Consider the following 23,496-nt stretch of genomic DNA (forward strand, 5'->3'; position numbering starts at 1 on the left):
GAAGTAAAACTCTTTTTGGTTAAATATGTTCGGCGGTACTAACAAAGTCCGCCGTCTTGCCAAATCGGTCGTCAGTCAAAATGTTTGTCCTGTTTGACAGACAGTGATTGTTTCACAAACACGGCAAAGCAAAGCCACACAGTCAGATAATTTGACAAGCTGAAGCGTGCGCTTTGGCATAAGTTAGCAGTAAGTGACGCGACAACATAGTATATGAATCTTCAATTTACGTAACGTATTTACGAATTCCTTCCTCAACAACACTGTTGCGTTAGACATACGTGCATTGTACGTTCATGCCAACATTGAAAGAATGAACTGTTGTCATAAACGGACGTTAAATATAAAAATTGAGCAAAATATTAAAAATTACATCCTTAAAGAATTAACATTTCTAGAGACAGAACATTTGGGATTTTAGTACTTGCGAACAATGAGTAACCCATAAGAAAAGAAAGATTATATGACAACGAACTCTAGCCGTTATTAATAAGCTAAATACAATCAAATGAAACTGTCGATTGATAGAGCGATGAAACGTGTGTGTGTGTGTGTGTGTGTGTGTGTGTGTGTGTGTGTGTGTGTGTGTACAATACGAGAAAAGGAACAAGTGAACTGCAATTCTGTTGGCCGCAGCTGGCCAGGAGATGAATCCGTTGAGGCAGGAATGCCGCTATCGTGTCTGGCATCTGCGCCGTTGCCCGTCTTCCCCCTCCTAGCTCCCCCGCCACCCCCGCCTTCCCCTGGCCCGCCACCGCCCGGTCCTCGGACTCCCACTGGCGTCCTCTTTGTTTTTCCAAGTAGCTTGCCGCTGTTCGCGGGCCGCTACAGAAGACGACTTTTAATATACGGACCGCTCGCCGGCCTAGCGGTACCCCCACACACGTGCGCGCCGGCAGAGGGCGCGCTTTTCGAGTTGACAGCCTCCTCAAGGGACGCTCGACGAGCAAAGAAAGTTAGAGGTGCTCAACCAGAGAACACTTACGTTACCTTTCTTACGGTGAGATAATTCAAATGCCCTGTCTCCCTTTCGCGTGGCAAAATAGAACAAGCAGAAAATGTTTCTCCCACCTTAATGAAAGTGTGGCACAATATTGATTCTTCCTCGTAGCAGAAATATGCTCACGCGAACGGAAGGAAATGTCTGTTGTCAACCACCATAAACGTAATTTTATTCGCGACTGAATCAGTCAGCATCTGTTACCTACAGACTTCACAGGACTGTGTCTTCCACACGAATGAAGATAGAAACTAGAGTAATTTTTAACTTACGCTTACGAATATATATAGTTCTTACTTTCTAAATAAACCCCTTGTTACAAGAATGTATCTTCTACATGTGTGCAGATAAAACTTCGCTGTACTTTCTACGGACCCGTTTAGGATAAAACTTTTCTCTTTCCTTCCACAAATTTTCAATGCGTGCTCTCCACCGACTGCACATCATTAACACCATATTACGTGGGCGAGAAGATACTCGTCTTCTTCCAATGTGGCCCAGGTAAGTTAAAAAGTTGGATACAACCTTTCAGCTTACCTGGGCCACATTGGAAGAAGAGTATCTTCAGCCCTACGTAATATACTTAACACTGAAAATAATAGAAAAGAACATGATAGACCAATAGGTAATGGCATCGTGTGACGGGAATTTCATATTGAAAATATTCAATTTACCAGAACTTTACACAAACGGAATTTTACGGAATCTTACTTTTTATCGATCGAGTGATAGATGCTCACTTCTTGGGTCGCTTTGATATTCGATTTGGACTACAAGCGGGCCGCGGATTTGAAATCCCTGATCTAGTCGAGCATGTCTGGGGTTATTGGATTACTGCTGTTGCTGTGCATCTTCGCAATCGACCCGTTGGTATTGGAAGGAAACACACAATCGGAGTCTTTCACAAACTCCACTAAACAATCACATACGGTGAGATCACGCGACTTGGAAGTCAGTAGTTCAACGCGAGATTAGCGCGCCTTATCCGCTGTAAGAGCTGCAGTGTCGTGCTCTCGACGAAAATCACGCCGCGCAGTTGGATCTGAGTTGGCGCCTTTTGAAACAGAACTCATAGCGCCTGTTGCCGTGTTGCAGCCAGTGCGACGCGATTCACATTAAGTAATTAGTGAGGGAAGAGCGGTGACTACGCAGAACTTCGATTGGCAATCATATGAACCGGCAACAAATTACTGATGACAATGTAAAGCTTTAGTTTTGATGCTGAAGCTGCGATTACCCGAAAGATCTTTCTTATTCATGTAGAGACTATGTTCCTAGAAATGAACCTATATATATGTGTGTGTTTTAAAATATGACTATCTTTGTATACATAACGAATTCAATTTACTTGGCTCCGACAATATCGATAGCGCACTTACTGCCGTTACTTCATTTCGCGGAAGAGAGCTTGAGCGTAGCTAGTTTCACTAAGGACGCAGGGAAAAAATAGGTTCTAATTGTACAAACATGTTCCTACATTTCTATGTAGGGGACAGTTTCGGACAACACAGTATGTTCTATATGCTTCTGTATAACATACTTTCAGTGCCCAAAATAATATTTTAACACGTTCTACGGATATTATCGTTCCATCTGAAAGGTATGCGAAGTAATTTATGAAGTTTTCTGTACAGTGTGGAGGTTTATATTTAAAATGTGAAATTTGTCCTTCAAACATTCAGTACAATGATGCTAATACAGCTTACTTGCTGTCCTTATTTCATTCCGAGATACTAGCACATAACACGGGGGAAGTAAACCTGGTAGCATTCTTTGGCATTATGCTTGCGTTTGAGGGACCGGCACGAAACTCGTCCACTGCTTAACTGCCCCCGTTTCCGCCTTTTAAGCCGAGCGGCTGATGCGGCTACACGCGGATGTGAATTTTTTTTTTTTTTTTTTTTTTTTTTTGTGCGTGGTCTTGTGTGTGGAGCGGCCACTCCCAGCTGTGCTGGGGTCAGAGGAGACGGTGGTTCAACGTTTTCTGGCAGCAGAGTTTGCCCAAAGGTCACACACGCCTGCAGTCTGACACGCTTCCAGTATAGCCGTTGTTTGCACAACTCGCCCAGTCAAGTTGGGCTGTATTCCGTTGCATAATATTGTGGAGAATGTAAGCCCTTATCAGTACAAAGTAACCAGAATTACAGACAAAAGGTCTCTTATCTTAATCGGTCAATAACTGTGTACAAAATTCCAATCAGACTAGTTCAACACTGTCTTCGCACTTTTTTCTGGGCTGTGCCTGTCTAATTGCTGACCACTCTGATGAGACTTACAGTCCGAAATGAGGACGTTACGATTTCGTACATTTCTATTCACCTACTGCCATTATCATATTTTTCTCCCAGCTCTCGGGCTGTTTCTTCTCATAAGTGTAGCTCAATTTCTTATCCCTATCTAATTTAAAACTGATCTCCTTCGTAATATGTCCACTAAATTTAAACAACCGTCTGTGACCTAACGTTTTCAGTCGCCTCAGGCTTCTACACTTTCGGTTTTCGTTGCCCTTATATACTCCATCAGTTTCTAATAATATCAAAGACTGTAAATATACCATCGTAGAAGAAAGACCTGTGAGGCGAAGCCAAGCTACACAGCTCTTCCTGAAGTTTTGTGGGAGACGAACTGGTAAGATGAGCAATGCACACGACAATACTAGGAATTCGTATACAAAGTACCGGCAAGTTGTTATACGCAATAGCAGCTCTGCTTAGGATTTAGCAACGCTGCACATACATCATGTCATTTTTTGATCATTTACCGTTAGTTAAAAGCCTTTATCACTTCATCCTTTGCGGTTCTTCAAATTTTGAAATACATCCAGTGTGGAAAAGATGATAAACCAATTAAGGAATCGGGAAGGAATTTGCCGAAAGTGATTGGAGAAAACCAATCAAAACTCGAAACTGAGCTGGTATGACAAGGATTGGAAGTATGCTGCTCGCCGAAAGCACGTAACCTGTCTCGAGCACTTCGTCAAAGATAACTACTACGCCCAGCAAATAATGCATACGTTTGTGTCTAAGTATCTCAGATTATCAGCTGTTGAGGACTATCCTGCCGTAGAATAAGATGCATAGTGTTTCAAGCTCTTCTGCCCCGCTGTAAAATTGCAGCTGTTAGTGTGTTAGGTTGTAGCACCTGACTATAACGCGACTCGCGATTATGCTATTATTTACAAACCGGGTACGTACATACTAACGCGAATTCTTTACAGACGAATGGAAAAACTGATAGAAGCCGACCTCGCGGAAGATCAGTTTGGATTCCGTAGAAATGTTGGAACACGTGAGGCAATACTGACCCTACAACTTATCTTAGAAGAAAGATTAAGGAAAGGCAAACCTACGTTTCTAGCATTTGTAGACTTAGAGAGAGCTTTTGACAATGCAGACTGGAATACTCTTTCAAATTCTGAAGGTGGCAGGGGTAAAATACAGGGAGCGAAAGGCTATTTACCATTTGTACAGAAACCAGATGGCAGTTATAAGAGTCGAGGGGCAGGAAAGGGAAGCAGTGGTTGGGAAAGGAGTGAGACAGGGTTGTAGCCTCTCCCCAATGTTCTTCAATCTGTATGTTGAGCAAGCCGTAAAGGAAACAAAAGAAGTTCGGAGTAGGTACTAAAATCCATGGAGAAGAAATAAAAACTGGGGTTCGCCGATGACATTGTAATTCTGTCAGAGACAGCGAAGGACTTGGAAGAGCAGTTGAACGGAATGGACAGTGTTTTGAAAGGAGGATGTAAGATGAACATCAACAAAAGCAAAACGAGGATAATGGAATGTAGTCTAATTAAATCGGGTGATGCTGAGGGAATTAGATTAGGAAATGAGACACTTAAAGTAGTAAAGGAGTTTTGCTATTTGGGGAGCAAAATAACTGATGATGGTCGAAGTAGAGAGGATATAAAATGTAGACTGGCAATGGCAAGGTAAGCGTTTCTGAAGAAGAGGAATTTGTTAACATCGAGTGTAGATTTAAATGTCAGTAAGTAGTTTCTGAAAGTATTTGTATTGAGTGTAGCCATGTATGGAAGTGAAACGTGGACGATAAATATTTTAGACAAGAAGAGAATAGAAGCTTTCGAAATGTGGTGCTACAGAAGGGTGCTGAAAATTAGAAGGGTAGATCACATAACTAATGAGGTATTGAATAGAATTGCGGACAACAGGAGTTTGTGGCACAACTTGACTAGAAGGGATCGGTTGGTAGGACATGTTCTTAGACATCGAGGGATCACCAATTTAGTATTGGAGGGCAGCGTGGAGGGTAAAAATCGTAGAGGGAGACCAAGAGATGAATACACTTAAGCAGATTCAGAAGGATGTAGGCTGCAGTAGGTACTGGGAGATGAAGAAGCTTGCACAGGATAGAGTAGCATGGAGAGCTGCATCAAACCAGTCTCAGGACTGAAGACCACAACAACAACAACGTACATCCGTATCCGCTCTTTTAAAAGCATTGGCTTCTAAGTAGCGACTTCGGTATGGAGATGTCAAATTAGTAACTTTGGCCGCATCTTCTTACTTTACTTTTAAAGAAATCTTCCTGTAAAGCAGTATAGCTATGAAGGCGAGGATTGACAAGGAGACACTGGCAGACGACTAAGTGGCGGAGCGCCGTTGGCAGAGACGGCGACGGCAACGACAGACAGAGCGCTGAATATGTATCAGCATGAATACGCGGCCCGCCGGCCAGTGGCGGCTGACTCACGAACTGTCCGTCAAACTGAGAGGTCCGCCGCGAAGGTCACCAGCACTAGCACGCCGGCCTGCATTGCCGCTAATCGGGGCTGTCCGTGCAGTCTTCGGTCAGATTTCCCACGTAAATCTGCAGTCGAAAACTGCAAGTGTACTGTCTTCTCAAGATGTCGGCGAATCGCGGAACTCCCGTTCGTTGCACATTGTAAATGACTAAGATACAGAAGACTTTGCTGTCGGACGGAGTTAACTCTCCCATGTCGTCACCTCAGTTTAGGTTTTACATAGTTTCACCTAAGGTAATAAAGATGTCTGCTGGAAAAATCGAACGAGTCTAATACTTCGTCTATAATGGCTTCGACGTCGATCCGAAACTAACCTCTTACTTCGAATTCACTGTCCGACTCATGAATGTACCATAGAGAGATTACACAGTGTGTAGCATGCTAGTCATATTCCGAAACACATGCTCTTAAATTCCTGGCCGGCCATTCAGATTTTAATTTTCCATGATTTCCTCAAATCGGGAAAGAATCTGAAAAGGGCAAGAGGGACTTCCTTCCCAAATGAGTGTTTGTGTTTCACCTTCTAATTGTCGGAGAAATGTTAAACCTCAATCTTCCTTCCTTTCCACAGAAATAGCGCGTCACGCCACACACACCTTTTTGTAAGAAGTCTTCTAACAGGGATCTGAAAGAATTGATCAACGATCCTTAAAAAAGAAACCCATCGTAAGTATATTCTTCCATTTGAGCAATTACAGGACACTGAGCATGTAAAAGCAAATTTGTCTTCTCGATATAGCTTGGAGACTCGCCTACGAAATTGTGGGCGTAAATGCTTCGACACAGCGTGACGGAAATGCTAAATTGCGCAGTGGTTAGATTTCGGTTCCCACGACAGCTCGTGAAAATGGATTGACAGATCGACGGAGTAAAGCGTGTTCAGAGTCATTCAGAAGCAGTACCAGTTAACCAGTTGCTCCAACGAATAACCGGAGTTGTTTCTGTTTGTTACTTTTCACTCCTAGCTACTGAACAGTCAAACGACTGCATGTTGTTTGTACTACCTGTCCGGGTGTGGACGAAGGTGTGACGCACTATGGTAAACGTTGTTGATTAGTGGAACGCAGGTGCTTACCACTCTCCGTACATAATTCTAAACTTTCGTCGTTGTCAAGGTTATCAGATGTGACATTACCACTGCCGAAAAGGGACGCGAAAGTAAATGGGCGGTGGTGGCATGTAGGAAACGTCCCAGCGATCGTCTGAAGAGCTAAATCAGAACGGCCGAAAAGAATATTTTAATAATACTGTCTCCCGGATAACATTGTATTGACTTAACCACTATGGTCCCTCGCTCACCGGGATGCGGCATTGGTACAAGGGGCTGCTAGAACGAAAGGCTACAGATCTGCCGATCAATACAGATCGTCGAATTTCTTGTAGCCTAGTTTGTTCATTCGCATCACCAGCTTCTAAGTTCGTGTAAATTGACAATTAAGGTAGAAATAAGATCAGTTTAGCTTTATATTTTGTGATACGAGGACTGTATGTAAATCCAAAAAAAAAATCATCTAATCCCTTCCGGTCGTCGGTAACTCGAAAGCGAGGAAAGTGCAACGCGCTCGGGAGAGGCAAGGGATGCTGTCCGTGACCAGTGAAGTAAAAAGTCTGATGCCGGACTGTCCCTGTGTTCGTGCAAAACTGTTGCTTTTCCTTCATCTGCTTGTAACCTTGACCGTGCCTCCTTGTTGGAACTGCTGTACGTGGCTTACAGTAGATCTGAATGGCAGATCGCAAGTCGAGTTTCAGATCCAACGAGCCACTTCACGATAAACATCCTGTTGGGTGCGTTTACGGAGATCGGAGGGGTAAGGAATCGGTGATAACATTCTCGCAGCCTGTTGAGCAAGAGGGCAGCCGGCGTGGGCTTCCTTTCGCCGCGGCGACAGACGGCCAGGAATGCTGCGCGCGGCGGCCATGTTGGCGTCCCAAGGTGACCTCGCCGGGGACCGGTTCGGCCTCCCGCTCTGCCCCGCTCCTCAGCGCTGCAGCCAGGTGGAACCGCGGCGCCCCGGCCTCTGCCGCCTTGGCTTTTGTTTTTGGCGCGCGGCTCGGGCCCGGCCTCCTCAGTCATCTCCGTACGGGACGCGGGCTGCTCCACGGACGAGACTGTACCAGCCGGTCAGGTGCCTCTGCCACCGTAATTGCTTCCGTTCCGTGTCCGGCGACGGCGCACCAAGCCTGACACGACCGCGGTATGCGCTCTGAGCGTCGGTACAAAAGCTCGACGATCCGGTTGAGTATCTGCATCCTGTTGGAGGGAAGGGGAATCTCCTCCATGCTGCGTTGACCCCATCTGCCAGCTTTTGATCCTGTTTGTCTGGAGCACTGTCCCAAGAATTTTCATTCGGATGCAAATGGAAAAGACGCCATCTAGGGAGCATGTGAAGTTACAATTTCCACCCTGAAGGACTGCTTTGGGGGGTTGCCTCAATGTGGCCAGTTATTTAGCTTTCGTAGTTCAAGACTTGGCGAGGCTTGAGCATCTCGTAGAGTCCCAATAATTTCCTTGCAAAGATTCTTCAAGAGTGCATAGTGGATGGGCGAAACACAAGAGTGAAGGAAAAAGTTTGCTGCAAGGTTCCTCGAGATTTTGGAGCTGTTTACAAGTTTTCATTGAAGTCGGTAATTCTTTAGAATGCATGCGCACTGCGTATCCAAAGGTCTCTTGATCGCAGCTGTTGTTTCAGTAGCCCGTACTCGCTCTCCGACATTGTGTGCGCGCTCATCGTACTTTCCTCTATTTATGATAAGCTGTCAGTTTAGGGAGGCAGTCTCCAGAATGAGATTTTCACTTTCCAGCGGAGTGTGCGCTGATATGAAACTTGCTGGCAGATTAAAACTGTGTGCCGAGACTCGGAACTCGGGACCTTTGCCTTTAGCGGGTTAGTGCTCTATCAACTGAGCTACCCAAGCACGACTCACGACCTGTCCTCACACCTTTACTTCTGCCAGTATCTCGTCTCCTACCTTCCAAACTTCACAGAAGCTCTCCTGCGAATCTTGCAGAACTAGCACTCCTGAAAGAAAGGATATTGCGGGGGACATGGCTTAGCCACAGCCTGGGGGATGTTTCCAGAATGAGCACTTGCCCGCGAAAGGCGAAGGTACCGAGTTCGAGTCTCGGTCTGACACACAGTTTTAATCTGCCAGGAAGTTTCATATCAGCGCACACTCCGCTGTAGAGTGAAAACTTCATTCTAGAAATATCGGGTTAGAGCTCGGGTAACTGGGAGAGGTGGTCTTAGTGCATTTACTCTCACTTACATTTTATGCCTTTTTCCTGAATCACACCGAGCGGGGTGGCGCAGTGGTTAGCACACTCGACTTACAAGCGGGAGGACGACTGTTCAGACCCGCGTCCGGCCATCCTGACTTTGGTTTTCCGTTATTTCCCTAAATAGCTTCAGAGAAATGCCGGGATGGTTCCTTTTAAAGTGCACGACCGACTTCTTTCCCCATCTTTCTCCAGTCCGATGACCTCGCAATTTGGTGCCCTCCCCAAAATCAACCATCATAAATCACTTCAGTCGTGGTTCTTTCAAAATCTCTGCTGCCTCTTTACTGCACCATCCTTGTCCAATCTGAGCTCGACGGCACGACAAAGCGCTAAAGTTCCTTTCAGCTTTAATCATTGTGTTTCCTAGTTCGTTAAAGACCGACACAATAACTGTGATCTGTTAATACATTTATCAATAGAATACGTTATTTGAGTCGAATTATCTATTACATATACTAGTTCTGAAATTTTCAACGCTGGCATGGGACCCGCAGGAATAATTAACTCGTAACACATTATCGTACTCGGCGAAAGCAGGGTTAAAGTCTCCGTATTCGTTTTCGTATATTTATTTAAATCCCAGTATACTCCACGTAGCATAACTAAAAGCACATGCGCACTCAAAGAATACTCTTGAGGATGGCTAATGGGAGGTGCTGAGCTGATGGGAATTGAAACATGTTGATCGCTTATGAATGCATTCCGGTTGCTATAAGCAGTCAAATAGTTTACTGCGTCTACGTAGAAATAAGTGATAGCGATTGAAATTCAACTACACATAGCACTGTGTTTCAGTGATTTTCCTTACAGAGTCGCTTCTGCTTCGTAGACGCAAACGCACTGAACACTGTGTCGTCCGCGAGCTAACACACATTGTTAATGACAAGAAAGGAGTGGCAAGAATAACCGTCGATAAACCATCTTATGAACTCCAATCTCTGTGATTTTTCTCCTCAGGGGCATCTCGCGAGACATATTGGGGAAGAAATAATACTTCTAGGAAAGTACGATCTTGAAATTTTTGCAGCAACCTCTCCAAGACGCACAATGCCTACTTTGTAGCGTATGTCGCCAGAGTTCGTTTAGTATCTCTGCAATGTTCTCGTGCTGAGCGAACGATCTTATTTCGAAACACGTCGCTCTTCGTAGATTTTTTCACACACTCAATCCAGCCGGGTAAGGGTGCAGAATGATGAACGATATTAAGGACTTGGTCTTAAAATTGTTTTGTAAGCCCTCCTCCTGTGGATTAAGTTTCCTTAATTTTCTTCCAATGAATTTCAACCTGCCATCTATATCTTCTATGATTAGCTTTGTGCGTCCAATCCACATTATGCGCTCTTGGGCGTTTACTACAAGATTTACTGTGGTTGCCGCTATTCCCAGTGGTTTATTGCCATTAACGTAGTAGAACAGTAACAGGCATCTTCGCCAATATGGGCCGCACTTCTGTACATTCTGGGTATACTAGCTATTCCCTGCACCAATCACTGTTCGTCGGTAGGGTTTCCCGCATTTCGCCACAGTCACCTCGCGTTGCAACCTTTCTAGAATAAATAAATAAATACCAATCGAGGTTATGACATGTTTGTCGATACAGCTACTCCCATCAGCCACTTCGCCGTGTCTTGTTGGAGTGCGCATTTAGTAGACACGGGACCACCTCCTCCTAGGAGAGTACCTGGACCTAGCTAGGTGCAGTGTGTCGGTGGTATCTGTAGGACCCTCAAACAGCTGGGACGTTGGGACTGCCGTGTCGCAGTCCACCTGGCGGCGACCCTTTGAGGCCGCCAGGTGCCTCCGTCTCCACCGCCGCCCCCGCAGACCGTGGGAACGGCGGCGCTTCCTCGGGGCGCAGCTGGATCCCGCCGTGGGACGATTCGCCAAGCCAGCTCTGGCGATGCTGGAGGGCCGCCAGCTGCCGACAATGTGGAACCTGGCGCAATGCCTTAGCCCGCGTCTGCAATCCACTAGTCCCGGCGTATCACATGCCACCAGGTTGACGGTGACGTGGGGGAAGTCCACATCGTAATCAGCCTCACACATCCCTGTCGGATCTCACTGTACGGCATCGTATACGCTATAACCCTCTTTTTAAGGTCTTTGAATTAAATAATCTTCGGAGGTAGTAGAGTCTTTGCTGTGTGTTGTTCCTATAAAAATAACGGAACAATTTATCGCCAAAATGACATTTTTAGTTCGACGCCCCAACCTATTTTTCTTTACTTGAACATCTTGCGATGTTCCTTCGACAAATCATTGGTGGTCCATAATGAATGTAGTGATGGAGGTTCAATATGAGAACAATGACACTTAGATCAGGAACGGTAAATTATTAGTTCACCGTACCCAACGAAGTTTCACAACAGACGGCGCCACGACAGAACGACAAAAAAAAAAAAAAATGGTTCAAATGGCTCTGAGCACTATGGGACTCAACTGCTGTGGTCATTAGTCCCCTAGAACTTAGAACTACTTAAACCTAACTAACCTAAGGACATCACACACATCCATGCCCGAGGCAGGATTCGAACCTGCGACCGTAGCAGTCGCACGGTTCCTGACTGCGCGCCTAGAACCGCGAGACCACCGCGGCCGGCGACAGAACGACAACTTCACACTGAAATTCTAGATCGCGTGTCTAATCAGATTTCTCATCATCTAGTCAAATGAAGTACCACAAATACAGGCAGCTCTTTTACTGCTTTGTATGGTCTATTGTCAGTCAGTAAGATCTTCCGACATTTAGATATTACTTGACGTGCTATCGCGAACATTCTATCAGCAACTCCCCAGACTCTGCATAAGAAAGGTATTATTAGATAAAAATATTAGTGACCATACATGGCAAGTGAGAGAGTTAAATGAAAAGGATTTAAGTGTGTGTGATGAATCCGTTCCCTCGAGAATTTTCTTCCTTCATACATCCTCTGTTAACACAGATGACTTGACACTGATCTCTTTCACACTGAGATTTCGTACACAACTGGTATTGTATAAAGAATTAAATTTTGAATTAGTTTGTTTAAACGGAATGCCACTCGCCTTAACAGAATACGATAAACTGCACAATTGCAGTCCGGTTTATGAATAACAAATAATTTCCATTCTTCACACTTTCGGGGAGAATAAACAAAATTATGAACTGCGTGTTCGTGTAATTACTACGAAATCAGTTCTTAGTTACGTTGCTAATTAAGTTGTTAACCAATACGGACCGCGATAGGCAACATGACTGTGATCATAAACTGTCGACCGAACTCTAGCCGCACCATTTTTCCCGCCATGCAAGTTATGAGAGGTGCAAAGACCTCCGGAGTGCCTCGTTTCTATCTTCGTTTAGCAACTGTTTATTATTCTTCTGGTAATTAACACTTCTCAAATAATGGAATGATCGCCTACTACTGAGAGATGCTTTTATATAAAAGGCAAGTAAATTCATTGTTTACTTTTTCTAATATTAATGACATTTATCATTTTCGCGCTACTTGGGAACACAGTAGCCAATCGCGGAGAAGGATCTCAATTAAGGCGATCTTTCTCACGGTAACCGTACCGAATAAACCATCTGTCACCGGTACCAGCACCACATCACGTCATCTTGCCACTGCGGGTTTCTCAACTGCTCTAAGAAGAGCTTCTTGTAACTGAATATGATGGCTGTAACGCCAGAAATATTACACATAACATTGTTACTAATTTAACAGACGATTTACAGCATTAAATAGCATCATCAGCTTGGAAGACGTCTACTGTATCATAAATCAACTGACAGATTTCTCTAATGATCGTAGTCATACTTTGGTATGAAGACTCCCTTTCACTGTTCTAGAGTTATTGTTTTAGTCTTTGGCGTCCCAGCAGTATCCCCTATAACAATAAGATGATACCGTATCGGGTAGTGTAGAAATGTTGATTAGTTTCTGGTAAACTTGAAAACTCTAGTAACGAGCACCATTTTGATTGGTGACGTGATATTAAGCTTACTTATAGTTGGCAAAGGGTTCTAAATTGCAAATAATGGGTTTCACAGAATGCTGACTTCTATATTTGACTGACGTTCTTGCAAATCTTTTGTCTCTTTGTCAAGTTACAAAGACTTTCATTACACATCAACAAGTTGCGTAAGGTTACTCAGTCTACTGTTGTCGGATGCGCACAAAGCAGATACTTCAACTTCGTCTTTCTTCAAAATTGCTTCTAGCTTTTGAAGACTGCTAAGCAATTAAATTGGAAATTCGGAGCGATAGGTAGGTTGCTTAATTGTCTGGCTTGTCAGCAGTAAATTGCGCATATATTTGCGGATTTCAGGTAAGTAGCGTTGCTCAGTGGTCGTCGAATAAGAATCCCCGGTCAGTCATAATTTTTTTCCATTTATGATTTATTTCATCCTTGATAATTTTTCGTGGTGTGAAAAATGCCGAGTTGCATCATGGTTTGAAGTACACGTCAAACTGTAGGTCTCCCTGTCTGTCAGAGGCAGTCAGTTCAAAGATAGATAGAAATGGTATACCACCTCCAATGGAAAATTCACAGTACAGCACTGTAGTGTTCGAACACACCTTAGAGTTGATGACAGCTTTACCTTAAAAGGTAATATTCACACCTGACAATTTTGGCTGTGAGAAAAATATAAAGGCCTGCATTTCAGTTACTGCTTGAATTGTAACCCCAGCCACTTTACAACGTCTTTGATCAGCTGGTTCATATTTCCTACGAAGGGGAAAGCATAATGTTTGTTAAATAAATGTGTTGTCAGAGATTCGTCGGCCTGAACACTGCGTTAAACGCAACTGTATATTGAACAGTGCATCGTGCCAATCATAAGTGGAGCCCCCTGTGGGCTCTGGCCGGAGTGATTTGCGGGTGGTCGGCGTCAGAAGCTCGTCCTGTCCGCCCCGACCTTGCGGGGGAGCTTTGCAGATTTGGCAGCGAACCCCCCCCCCCCCCCCCCACAAAGGGTGTTTACGCCGAAAACCAAAGCCACCCTGTTGGCAACACGGGGGACCACTGCTTCCGGGTGGACCGCTGCTCAGCGCAGATTCCGATGCAAGTAGCGCGAAGCTGTGGTAAGCCCACTTGTTGCCGCCTCCGCTGCAGAGGTTCGCTAGGACTGGCCCTTTACACCTACAGCCTTGCTTCACAATCTGCCTCATGGCGTGTGGCGGAGGGTACTTTAATTTACCACTGCCGCTTCCCACTTTGTCCCTCACGCGAATGGTGCGCGGAAAGAAAGCATCTCTGTAAGCTCGGTACAGTTTTATCTCCTTAGTCTTTCAGGGAGCAGGAAACAACGTATTAAGTGTCTTCTAGAAATGTACCATAACAGCTTTAACAGCAAAAGACACTGATGCCAAACGCCTCTCTTGCAACGTCCACTACTGGACGTAGAAGAAATTTTGTTGCATGTTTATTAAGCACGAAAGGTCATGTACATTTTCATCCTATCAGTACTTTCTGGTACTACTCCCAAAGTAATGAGCAGTATTACACTACTGATGGAATGAGGGTTCTGCAAGCTACATATTCCGTGGGTGGACTATGCTTCACATGAATTCTTCCGATGAAGCAGGCTGGCATCTGTCTTTCTTGCGATTGTTTTGTGGCCGTTCCACTTTACTCTCCGCTCTCTTAGTTCATATATTTAATGAAAGTGACAGATTCAAGTGCCTTTAGGAGATAATGCCTCATTGCTCATACTACTCTTTTATTAAGAAGAGGTGTGCGTGTGTGCGTGTTACAATACTGTCGCATTAAATGGCATAAATAATCCTAGCATCAATAGGCTGTAGAACTCGCATATCACTAGATTCAAATAGCTCAAATGACTCTGAGTACTATGGGACTTAACATCTATGGTCATCAGTCCCCTGGAACTTAGAACTACTTAAACCTAACTAACCTAAGGACATCACACAACACCCAGTCATCACGAGGCAGAGAAAATCCCTGACCCCGCCGGGAATCGAACCCGGGAACCCGGGCGTGGGAAGCGAGAACGCTACCACACGACCACGAGCTGCGGACATATCACTAGATTAGGAATTCACATTTTCAAGGCCTCTCCGGTCTCCCTGGTAACGTGCGCAATGTGTCTCCTCGGCTCAAGATCACATGGACCACAATCTGAAATATCCGCACACTTTTCCAGCAGCCTGCTCATAGACCCACTGCGCATGGAGAGGTGCAAGACTTAAGATCATTCCTATGAATTTCGTTAGTCTTCGCTTTTGTAGGTACGATTACACTGCAGTATTCTGTCAAAAAAATGAGCCACATGATAAAGTGCACCACTGATAATATACGTGCCTACTGCTTCGACCAAGAAAAGTGTGGGACTTAGCACAACTGGCCTGTTGGCTAAGGACAGAAGTGGATATAGAACGTATTCTTCCCTTATTATTTCAATCACTAAATGTGGAAAACGCTACCGGTATGTAAACTTTCAACATGTCTAGCCAAGTGTAGCTCATTGTGAGTTCAAAGGTAGCGTATCGCATAGAGCATAAATTTTATCCTCCTTTACCCTTGGGCAATCAAGCTACGCCATGATTGAATCGGTAGCACTAACAATAACCCGTATGTATTTTTCACAGTAGTGAAACATATTTTATCACTCCACTTGGTACGTAAGACACTACGGAAGAATGTTTGAAGGATTGTTCATATTCCTCTAGTATATCTCGGTTGTTAGAATAAAGGTAATATTTGACAAGAAGTAGAAAACTATTGACCAATTTTTTAAGCGATAGAACTTGGATGGAGCCTTCCCGCGTGGAGTTCTCTCTCTCTCTCTCTCTCTCTCTCTCTCTCTCTCTCTCTCTCTCTCTCTCTGGACAGACCCTGCCCCAGTCCCGCGGGGGAAACCCGCAGCAACTCCACAATGGCCTCGAGCACTCCCTAACAAGTGAGGCTGAGATGGAGCAGACCTGTCGCGCGTCTGCCATTCAAAGCCACGGTGTGGGGGGCGGGGGGGGGGGGGGGGTGGAGCTAGCAGGTAGAATCAACCCTGCACCCTTCCCTCTCGTCAGAGGTTCTCCAGCCCTAGTGCACCATTCGTGTGCCGCGCTAGGAGACTGCAAAGCTTTGGCGCGCCCAGAGACTGCCACTTAATCACCGTGCAAAAGGGAAATTTTTGTTACATCTGATCTTCCTAAGGTATGGACATTAAACACTCCAAAGGTGACGGAATAGTTGCAATGGTTTTGTTTTTCCGGAAATACGGCAGTTTTTTCCTCGGCATAGGACACATTCGAAGAAACGCCGTTGGTTCCACACTATCACAAGCATTCGCACATCTTTCTCGGACGTTCAGGCATTTCGTTGAATTTACTTTCTAGGAGTGTATTTGTTTGATATTTCGGTGCCGCAGCTAATACAGTTAGAAATTTCAGCACTTTGCTAGGTCCGGCCACGTTAGCCAGTTGGAAAGTTCCCGGTTCCAACAAACGGCTGACATGAACTCCGCAAAGCCAATATGCGCTACTATAATCTTACAGCATCATTCGCGTTTTCTGTGTTCAGTTCCCGCAAAAAAAAAAAAAAACTAATCCATGATGAGACGGCGACCAATAATAAGCTAAATAGTACTACAACATTTTATTACGAATTTTTGTAAATGTTAAATTATCTTAATAATACTTTTACAGGGCGACAACGACAAATTGTTTAAAGGAAAGAAAATACATCAGAACGAGCTTCAACTGAAAGTACTATTCTAAAGGTGTTTTCAAGCTTTGAGCATTTCATCATGTACCCATTCAACAATTCTGTTCTGGATTAATACTTCTGAGTTTCTTGTCCTGTTCTGGTACGGAACCAGTCTTCACAATTAAGCCGATTGCAAGAACATTTGTGCTCTAAGTTGCTTATAAAAAGCCGGCCGTGGTGGCCGAGCGGTTCTAGGCGCTTCAGTCTGGAACCGCGCGACCGCTACGGTCGCAGGCTCCAATCCCGCCTTAGGCATGGATGTGTGTGATGTCCTTAGGTTAGTTACGTTTAAGTAGTTCTAAGTTCCAGGGGACTGATGATCTCAGTTGTTAAGTCCCATAGTGCTCAGAGCCATTTGAACCATTTACTTATAAAAATGTAAATGTTAGGGAGAGCCGATTCAAACACAGGTAGGACGATAATGAAAACTCTTGCTCGCCTTAGTCTTCTCCAAAGCGCAGAAGACTCGTCTATCCAAATACATTACATGTATGCACTCTTCTACTTGAGGGGCAAATTACTTAATTCGGGTACAGGAGTCAATGGACCTTTCCTCGACCTTTTCTGAATCAATCTATACACCCCGCCAGCTACCGTGGTCTGTGGCGGAGGGTAGTTTCTTTACCACTCTCACTCAATCTTTTTTCCTCTTCCAGTACACACACACACACACACACACACACACACACACACACACACACACACGAGGAAACCATGTTGATTTACTCTTCCTACGCTCACGGAACTTCTAACAGTAAAAAACATCGTGATGCGGACCATCTCTTGCAGCATTTGTCACTTGCGTTAGCTCAGCATTTCCGTGACACTTTCTAATATCGAACCTGTAACGAAACGCGCTGCTCCTCTTTGGATTTTCTCTGTTTCCTCCATCAGTCTCATTTCTTCCGGATCTCTCACTGACGAGCAGTATCAAAGTATTGGTCGAACGAGGGTTTTGTTTGCTATAGTCTTTGTACTACTTTCCCTTGAGGATTCGAAGCTATCACCTGCACCAAGTGTTCTTTTCATGTTGACCTATTAGATCTATACAACTCGTCTGTTCCTTGGCGTCAGTTAGGTAAGTTTCTGATCTGTCGGCTACAGTATGACCGTAGTTCAGACATGCTTGGCTTCGAAAATAAAGAATTTCATTCTTGTCCAGTTTACTATTCTGTGCAGTCTATGAAAGTGTGTATAACTTAAGCGATATACCATTTTCATTTTTGCTAGGGTCCACTGTAATGAAATTCTAAATAATTGACAAGTCTTAATTATTTAACTCGCAAATTATCGAGTACCGGTTTTTGCTGAAACCGAACTTCAAAAATCTAACGACAAAATTTGTCAAATAACACATTGTTCTCTTACGGCAGTAGCAAAATGTGAGACTGGCCGCAGAATATATCCATCTATTTCTCGCCGCCCCCCCCCCCCCCCCATCCCCAAGGTTTTACAACGTCTAGTGTGCTCTGCAAACGCTCTCCCTGGGAAATCGGTAATCGGTAAATGTCAAACTGATTCTTCACGCAGCCGTCTTTCAACTGGTGTTGTGCACTCTGGCAAGCCCTGGGCCCCCTGTTTTGGCTACGATGTTCAGAAGTTTGACACAGCACCAGCAAGGGTGAAGCAGCTGTATCCTTGTGGTTGCGACAAACAAGTGGCTGTCGTGAGAACGCCGGGCCAGCCCGCCACCCATGGAAACACATGTTTGCTGACTGCAGTCCACGGAGCAAGTGTCGAAAGCTCCCCGAACTCCGAACGGGATACCTCCCTGTTGTTCGTCCTCCACGCACCTCACTAGTGACGAATGTCTGTTTCCAGAGCTCGTCACTTACTCAGGTCCTTAAAAAACGCATTACGTCTTGCGATCTGCTGTACTTCGGACGTATGTAAGACTGTAAGGTCAACCCCAATGAAATTTATAGTACTCTATTAACGAAAGCTACGAAACCTCTGTAAGACAAATTCTAAAGAAAATAACTAAGCCTGAACGATATCTCCCTTTTGTCTCCGCTGATGTATCAACTAAATGGCTATATTTAAAATTGACGTTTCTCGCGCTCGCATGGACACAGAGCAAAATAATCTGCAAGTTAGTGAAACGCACCAGCTATTTAGAAAGAAGAGGCATGAAAAAATTGTTTTAGCGTTATGTCTTGTTCTCTTTCGATTAAAGTATTTACATTGTCTGAAGCAATAAGTATCGTATGGTAGATCGATCGCTGTCTTAAGTTTCAACAGCTTATCACTGTTAACTTAATGAAATACCTTAGAATATCTACAACTGAATTTTATATTATACTGTTGTTTTCGTGACTTTCAGATGGAACCATAACACAATTACACGAAACCAGATATTTCAAAAAGTTCAGTTCCATTTATAGAGGATGAGGGTCTCTACTAATAAACAAATTTCAGAATTAGTAGCAAAATTTTGTACGATATTGGCAAGTGTGGAAAATGAAATTTTGACGTGATCACTTAATGATTATTGGAATTGCCCTCAGACACGCAAGTAACTTATTTAATTCCTGCCTTTTTAACAATTGCTGTAATTTAAACGGTTTACATTTTCGGTATCAATTTACCTGCTAATAAAGCTACACTTCCGAAGTGCTGCCACGTGTAAAAGATTGTCAGTTTTTGTTCTATATCTGTGAGGGACAATCTGCTCAGTCATTTCGTTGCTTTGTCTACAGTAGCATGCTATTTACACTGAGACAACGTTTTAATATTTTGTCTTCAGCGTACTTGTGTTCGGGAGTGTGATAGGAATACGAGAGAGAGGGTTGAATATATGAAGAAATAGTTACTGATCCGTCTTTCTATATAGCAATGAGTCACACACATTACTTACAAATTTACGTCGGAAGTCCTAGAAGATCCCTGCCTCGCTCACTGAGGGCATAGTGTGCCGAGGACTTTTATTTCACACGCAGGAATACTAGTGTAACTATGCCAGTATCATAGCAAGTATTCTGTAGTCACTTGCTACAAAACAATATTTGAGCCCGCGCAACAAAACGTTATGGTATATAAATGATGGTATATAAATGATGGTATATAAATGATGGTATATAAATGATGGTATATAAATGATGGTATATAAATGATGGTATATAAATGATGGTATATAAATGTTCAGATACGTAACCAGACGCTGAAGCGTTACTGTAAAATTCACGTCATTGAATTTCAAGGTTGATATCCACTTTTACATTTCTGATCACCACTTACGTGTCGGTGCTCCCATAAATTCAAACTGAGACGATCAGCTGGTTGCTATATCTGGCAGCCACGCAGTTATAGCAATATTTCAATACCAGATTACCATATGTGAATTGTATCTCATAGCTAAATCATTTTCCACATCATCTATATACATATTAAGAGTTTCATTTGATACAGAAAACCATCATACATGTCTCCATTTGCTTTCCTTCCTGCATCCCTCCTATTATATGCTTGGAAGCTGTAGTGTCCATGTGTCTTTGGACTTGAGATTCTCTGATGTAGGAACAGCTTAGCCAACTTTTGTATACAGCAAAGACGAATTCTTCTGGGTCAGAGATACACCGGCGAGCGATGATCCGTCGCTTTTGTTAAGTTGGCACAGGTAGAAAGTGCCTATTGTTTGTGCGTCGGGTTGCGGTCCGGCGGGTCCGCAGTAGCCAGTCCGCAGTAGCCAGTCAGTGTGAGTGAGTAGCGAACTGTATCACTGCGCTGGTAGTCCTGGAAGAGGTAACACGTAGTAGCTTAATCCATAGTGCTGTAGTTTTGTGAATGTGCAAGTTGCAGGTTAACTGAGTCCTTAATTCATTTCTTAGTAGCTCTCAGCTATTATAGAATAACTCGGGATACCTTGCGTAGGCAGGAATTGAGAATAATTACGCGATTTTTCGTATTAATAGTGTTTCTTTTGTGCTCTTTAAATTTGGGACTGTGGAACATGAGGTCACGTGGCTCTGAGTATGACTAGATTTCTGAATAAATCATGTAACTGAATAGGAACATTCAGTAGTAATATTAATAAAAATCCATTGTGTTTTGTGCTGATTTGAGTGAGTTTTCTTTGTTCGGGGTTGGTAGCCTTCACCACGTGCTTTGTTTGTGATATTGTGCTTCAGTATTCTATTGCTTGCAAGTGAAGCAGTTTGCTTACTCCAATAAATTCTCGTACTCTGTTTAATTCTGTGATCTTTCTTAATTTTTATTTTACGGATTTTTCTTTGTGGTGGTAGCCACGTGGTTACTAGAGATTTTTAGGTGGCTCCTACCTTTTGGAAGAATTTTCCACAGGACGGTAGGTCCTATTCATTGCTCTCAATTGCAGTCTCACGTAATTTTTTTGTAAATTTGGGAATAATTTTTTGTTAAAGCGAACGCCATTTTGGTTAGCCTCTCCATACCAATTTGAATGTGTGTGTGTGTGTGTGTGTGTGTGTGTGTGTGTGTGTGTGTGTGTGTGTGTTATCCATCTTTCCCACGGCACTCATGATTTCAAACGATAGTGTTATTCGTGTAGGCAATTCAATCCGTTTTCCAGCAAACCAACACTCCATTGTAGGTTAACCTTTAGATATACGTTCGTTCATGTGCTTCCCTTCTAAAGAATTAATCCTGAAATGTATAGTAAAAGGCATTCCTGATGTTCAATAACTCACCCACTCTTCATCCAATTTCCTATCGAGGCTCTTCCAAGCCAGCTCACAAGTTTACAATTATTAGTGTATTTAAGAGAATTTCCCAAGCTGATAGTCCCAAGAATTAATCAAGAACTATCAAGGTACATTAAGATCCCATTAATCATTCCTGAATTGTGGCCTTTTCACTAATTTTTAAGCTAATGTTCAGGGTAATTAAGTGGTTGGTCAATTCATGTGACGCCCGAGATGTCTTCCGTAATAAATACCCAGTTTAAATTCAGATAATGTACCAGGCTACGTAACAGAATAATTTTCAATCAGCCGAATAAAGAGGTAGGCGCTATGTTAAAACCTTAAGACGTAAGACTGACTCAGATGGCCGGTGACATTTGGTGAACCAGAAACCCGAGTCTGGCTGGGAGCGTAGGTCTGGGCTGCTCAACTGTGCCAAGGACACAGGCGGCGGAGGACGCTCGGGGACACCTGGGAACGGCCGCACGACCGCCACTGGGTCCTTGTTTGGCAGCGGGAAGCTGCCTGCCAACAGACTGGCGTTTCAGAGGTCGTCTCGGGCACTTAATCTCGCGGAACTCGACTCTGTCTATCTAACGAGTAAACACATGCAAAGGATAGGCCTACCACTTACATTTTGATGGGGTTTGAATGTGTTTTTGTGTAGAGCAAAAGCTCCCCCCCCCCCTTTAAAAAAATTAGTTTAATATTTCTGAATGAATCACGCTGCTACGGTAGCAGACATAAAAATAATTCAAATAAAAGTTCTATTGTTTTAAATGTACGATACAACAGTGCACTCAGATTTGCCGAAATTGCAAATATTTTTGACATATAGCAAAAGATGTTGCATCGTAAACACCAAATTCATTCATATATAGTGAAGTGGTACTCCACGGACGCATGTCAGAAATCGGGTAGAAATACCTTTCTATCGCTGTGCACGCACCAGATATGTCCTTCCAACGCCAGTTGTTAGGCTGTTCACATTCCTTTCAATTTTATTTATCTTCTTGTCTTGTGTTGTATTTCTTTTTACATTTTTCGTATTTTTTCAAGTTGTAACATTTTCAGAGTTAATTATTTTATATTTGAAATTGTTTTAATTATTGTTGTAGTATTACTGTAAATCTGTACCGAGGAAGCGCAGAACTGTTAGGGTAAAATCTGAACGTACTTAGATTTTGAGCACCAAGGATAGGGGATTTCGAAAAAGACTTTAGACATGTCTGAATGCACCGTTGCAACGCACATTAACGACAGAGCTTTTATTTGATGTCTCTTTTCGTGACTGATACTGTTTCAACGATGAGAGATTTTTCAAGTGAAATTTTTTTAAGAGTGTGTGTCACCCCGCTTAATGACCGTATGGGCACATGTAAAAAAATCTATTTTGCTCTACACTATAGCATATTGAAAGCCGATCAAAATCGAATTTTATCCTTTGGGTAGCTTTACTTGTAAGATATACGGAGCGTTTAGTTGTAAGATACAGGGAACGCTGTAGACTAGGCGACCTGTTTGATCCCGTGTAACCTCTTTCGGTACGCATTCCATTCATCTGCGCGCTGTCTAGTGAACACATGAGAACTTAGCGAGTATCGCACCAGATTTGCGACTGTGTGCAGAATTTCCGTGCAGATAGTACTCGACAAGTAGTACTTGACGTGACGAAATAAGCAGATGTGAAGATAATTTCCGTGGGCCTGCAACGCCAGAAGAACGGAGTTCGTGACACTTGTGCACAGTAACACTCGTGACATGGAATGTGTTGACATTTCTTCGGAGCGCAAGACACCTCAAGTAGTTTCTTGCTTTCACGTCAGTTGGCTTCGCTAACTTGCAACCTGACTGTCACCTTCCAACCTAAGGTAGACCTCTGGAGATCAGCAGACCAACCTCAAAGTGGTAAACACACAATGAATTGCCGTAAAGTGACCGGTCGCAGTTTTTCAAGCTGTCAAGCAACACGTTTTGCGGACTACAGCGCGCTTTGCTACATGGTAGACACGAAAGAAATTCTTTGTGCCTGCCTGTGAAAAGTCGTTTGTCCCAGCAAGAGCCACAGGCTCCACAGAAGCGT

At 43.7% G+C, this 23,496-nt stretch overlaps 1 protein-coding gene across 2 annotated transcripts in view; it reads left to right on the forward strand.

Moving 5' to 3' along the window:
• LOC126252781 (transcriptional regulator ovo-like) overlaps positions 1-23,496 on the forward strand; it is a 127,298-nt gene that overhangs the window by 85,208 nt on the left and 18,594 nt on the right. The gene's annotated exons all lie outside the window — the stretch shown is intronic.

Source organism: Schistocerca nitens, chromosome 4 (genome assembly GCF_023898315.1).
Source record: "Schistocerca nitens isolate TAMUIC-IGC-003100 chromosome 4, iqSchNite1.1, whole genome shotgun sequence".
In the NCBI taxonomy this organism is placed as follows: domain Eukaryota; kingdom Metazoa; phylum Arthropoda; class Insecta; order Orthoptera; family Acrididae; genus Schistocerca; species Schistocerca nitens.